We start from the raw sequence: 4,785 nt of genomic DNA on the forward strand, positions 1-4,785 counted from the left end.
CTTTTGACCCCAGTAGCAATCTCTAACTGCTTCCAACAAGCTTCAAACTGCTCGATGAAAATAGAGAAATCTTTACTTACATCCTGGCATACCTCCTTCAGCTTTGCACCGGCTTTTTGTGCCGTAACCACCTCTCGAAACCACTCCAGAAACTGACTCTGCAACCTTTTCCATGATTCTCGATCACTGCTCTCTAAGCCATCGAACCACACCTTGGCTCGTCCTCGCATCAACAACGGCAACATCTATAACCTTTTTGAATCCGTCGACATACGCATCGACAACAACCATAATTCAAAATCTACTAACCAATCCTCGGGATCTTCGACGCCCGTAAATATGGGGCCAAAACCTGGCTCCACCATCTCTGTTAGCTTCAACCTTGACCATTAAACATCTCGACTGTGAGCCAACCGCTTCATTGGCAACAAAACACCGCTTTTAACCGCAAATTGGAGCATCAGATAGCTCCTCAGTGAGGGCACCAGAAAATGAAGAGGGGGAAAGGGGAACACACCCAGCACACAACACAATGCCTCACTATAGCCTAGGGTATACACAGCGCCCGAACCCACTAGAGTTCACCTTCAAAACTCAAACTACCCGCAACCAAACCATTGCTTCCACACAACCATATGCACATACGCCCTGCAATGCATCAGACAGACTCAATCACTCTATTCCGTTCAATTCACAGCCTCCCACATTCACACAGTCTCTCTCTACCTGTCTTTGCACGACAAACCTCGGGGGCACACACGCCGACACACGTTCGAAAACACATGCACACAAGCAGAGAAGAGAAGGGGGAAGGGGGAATGATGCCTTGAAACATTAGGGAATAGTCTTCTAGCATAGGCAATGTCATGTACAACCAACACACTTCCAGCATGAACCTCATCAACCAAAAACAAGAGCTCCAAAAGCCTTGGCCAAAAAATCCTGCTTGGTCAAAAAGACCCTAACAAATGAACAAAAACCTCCTTTTATAGGAGTGTGCTTGCAAAACTCAAAAAAAGGAAAAAGGTGGTGTGATTCCATATTGTGCACTCCATTTGGAGTTCCTTTTATCATTATCTTACATTTCCAACACTTGGCATATGTTATTTTTGGAAACCTTTGCTTGGTGTGCACACTTGCCCTTTGCACCTTCCACTTTGGCCGGCCGGATTTCCCACTTCTTGGCTTTGCCTTACCCTTAGCCTTCCACTTCAATTTCTTGTCGGCACCTCCTTGCAGTGGGACCTTTCCCTTACACGAGGGGGGGAGGCAATAGCAACCTGGCTATTGCCCTCCCTCTCCTTCTCAAAACTTTGGTGGCCCAAGGGCCGCGGGACCCGCCTTTAGCAAGGGGCTTTCCACGTCATCACCGGCCTCACACAACGCGGGCGCCACCTGCCGCCCTGTCTCGCCGGCTACGCCGCTCAAAACCGCCACCAACGCCACTGCCGCGCCGCGCGCAGCGCCCGGGCATACCCGCCATGGCTGCGCCCAAGGGGAGCTCCCCTCCACCTCTCTTGGATGCTTATGGGAGGGCCACGCCCCAGCATATAACCCACGCACTCCTGCCTCCTTTCCTTGCATGTGGGGTTTGTCCCCCGCCACGTGGCGGCCCCAGGAGGCCATAGCCTCTTAAGACTTCAAAAGAACAAAAAAACCCATTATATTTTTTCTTAACCAAAAAACTTTGCAACCTGCCTTGGCCTGGCTCCCATTCTGTGCTCCCACCTTCTGTTGCCAAGCTGCAAGGCCCGGGTGAAAGCTTGCACTGACACCTTGCTTTTCCATAATCTACACTGCTACTCAACCCTTCCAGACCCAAGATCCGAGGCCACCAAAACATGACCAAATCATCTGCAATCAGTTCCGAGCAAGGACACCCAATCTTCCGACCTCCATATCTTTTCGCTCCGGACTCCGTTCGGCATGCAGTCACTTTCTGTTAGCTCCGTGTAATGTACACTCCACTCTAGAACTTCGTCGAGGCCCAGAAGATTCCAGATGGCACATTCTCCCATGCGGCCAAGTGGGCTCAGACCCGGCCCCCGGACAAACTTCAACTGACCATATCTTGCAAACCATGGCTCCAATCCGCAATCCGAAAAGACGGGTAGGCTCCATGAATTGAGCTCTACACATCTATACCTCAAGTTCCACTTGGACCACCTGTACCCAGCTGCCTTGTCCGGCATAAATCTGCAAACCACCAAAACTTTAACCTTCAATAACTTGGGCTCCGTATCTCGGTTTGATGAGCCGTCTAGACCTGTTCCTTCAGCACTTCAAGCTCTTCATTTCTAGATCCCAAAACTGCACTTTGCAGCTCCTTCACTTGCTACCCCTATTAGCTCCTTATGGAGCCTTCCTTGGCCTATAAGCCGCATCATGCATACACTTCCGCTACTACCTACTATCCCAAGACCTTCCTGGCTGCTCCAGTCCTTTGCCATGCTTCTGCTTGCCTGTACACATCTGCCCATGTCACCTTCTAGAGTTGACACACTTTGGCTGCACCACCGTGGTCAAGTGGTGACTACCCACTTTGAACTAGTTGCTCACCATTCTCAAGTGGTCATCAAGTGGTGAGATACCACTTTCAAGTGATCGCTTAAACCTTGTCACTGCAATCAAGCGGCAAGCTCCCACTTTCAAGTGGCCAGACACCGCATTCAAGTGACCAGAATCAGCATTCAAGTGGTGACTGCCCACTTTGAAGTAGTTGCTCACTAATTTCAAGTGGTCATCAAGTGGTGAGACACCACTTTCATGTGCTAAGTCACTACATCAGTCATCACTTCATGCAAGTGATGAGGCACCACTCCCAAGTGGCAAGACACCACTTTCAAGTGGTAGCTAAAACCTTGTCACTACAATCAAGCAGCAAGTTCCCACTTTCAAGTGGCCAGAAACCACATTCAAGTGACCACAACCTCTTAATATTCTACTTTTTGTATGGTTACTAGTTTCTACACTAATTTGTATTTGTGGTGAATTATTTTCATAGGTAAAACAATACTACTGAATGTATCATTACTAGTTTCAAGTGGTGCACACCAGTTTTTAGTGATATAGAATCACTTTTTAATGTTTTGAAATAATTTAACCAGTTTTGAATGCTAAGTTTATTTTTAACATTTGTATACATGTATATTGCAGGTGGAGCTTTATTTAAGATTCAAGACAAAGTATGCAGATATTCAGATTTTGCAACGTTGCTTCGAGTCTATGAAACCGTTCTTTGTCCGAAAATTGAGGGATCGCTACAACTACTGTTGTATTGTGCATGTACAAATGATTTTCCTTAAAGAGGCAGTAAATCACATGCAGACTCGAAGTTTTGATCTTCATGGTTCTTGCTGCATGTGCAGCTTCCCTATATGCGTTCATCGTGATGAAGTTGTCAACCATGGATGTCTTGCATACAAAAATGCAAGTATGAGTACCACTTCACTGTTGGAGTCTATACTCTGCCCTATACTTGCAGAACATAGTTTCCATAGCTACCAATTATTAATGGGAACATGCAATGCATGTGGTGTAGATATTCAGATCTGTCCAAGAGAAGAAGTTGAGCAGAGTAAGCAAGTATCTGTGAAGTTTTTGGAAAATATAGTGGGTGCTACTGGATTAAACAATGAAGCTAGAAAGAGCACTGTGAAAGACATTGTCCACAAGAAAATGCTGCCTAGAGAACTTTTGCGAGTGTACCAAGACCACTTGAAGGAGTATGTCACTCACAATTTCATATTTAGGTGGCAAGCACAACAGTTCAAGGACTGCATTTCTTTGTTTCCAGATGATTTGGTTGTCTCCATCGTTGACTTTGTAGAGAACTACTCCTTCAAGGAGCAAAATGAGATCCAATCAATGCATTGGTACACTAAGCAGGTCACTATCTTTGTCCTGATTACTTATTTCCGCATCGCATCAGGTGCAACAAAGAAGACCATGCACTTTTTTGTCTCAGATGATAAACAACATGACACCTTATTTGTGCAGCATGCTTTTCTCTTACATGCTCAATGGTTGAGAGATCAAGGGCTAAGCTTTTAAAAACATTGGGTTTGGTCAGATGGCGCAGCTTCACAATTTAAAGCAAAGCGACCGTTTTACTTTGTTGCTAGATATTGGAGCCTTACTGGCATGGACATGAATTGGAATTTTTTTTGCTCAGGACATGGAAAGGGGGAACATGATGGGGCTGGGGCTGTCATTAAAAGGGCTCTAACTCATTAGCAATTGAAGCAAAATAGCGTGTGGTTGACTTGTGCAGTTGAAGTTGTCTCTTTTTTGAGAATGCATCTCAGTACTGGAGCAAATGCTATGTATGACAAGCAAAGGGTGTTCTGGGAGGTCAAGCTAGGTGATGTTCAGCGATCCCATCAATGGGACTGCAAACCATTGAAGGTCTCAAGAGCAATGCACTGTGTGAATGGGTATTCTGAGAACAACACTTGTGCATTGCAATCAAAACGGTTGTCATGCTTTTGTTTTCCTTGCAGGCTTGGCCATTGGAGAAAGTGTGTGAACAGATCACATGTGGAGATGTGGCAATATCACACTTTAGAGCCACTTGCTAATGATTCCCAGTCATACGGAGACTCAAACGATGAGGAGTTCCATGGTGCCACTTATGCAAGTCATTATGACTCCTTAAGCAATGCTCTCACACCTTGAGACAATTTTGCTATCACTTCTGAAGAGAATAATGAGGAAGCTGTTGACTTCTACATTTTGCAAATTGATGCATGGGGCACAAGATAGAGAAGCATACTTATATGGTCA

Source organism: Adiantum capillus-veneris, chromosome 24 (assembly GCF_014529385.1).
Source record: "Adiantum capillus-veneris isolate H3 chromosome 24, ASM1452938v2, whole genome shotgun sequence".
Classification (NCBI taxonomy): domain Eukaryota; kingdom Viridiplantae; phylum Streptophyta; class Polypodiopsida; order Polypodiales; family Pteridaceae; genus Adiantum; species Adiantum capillus-veneris.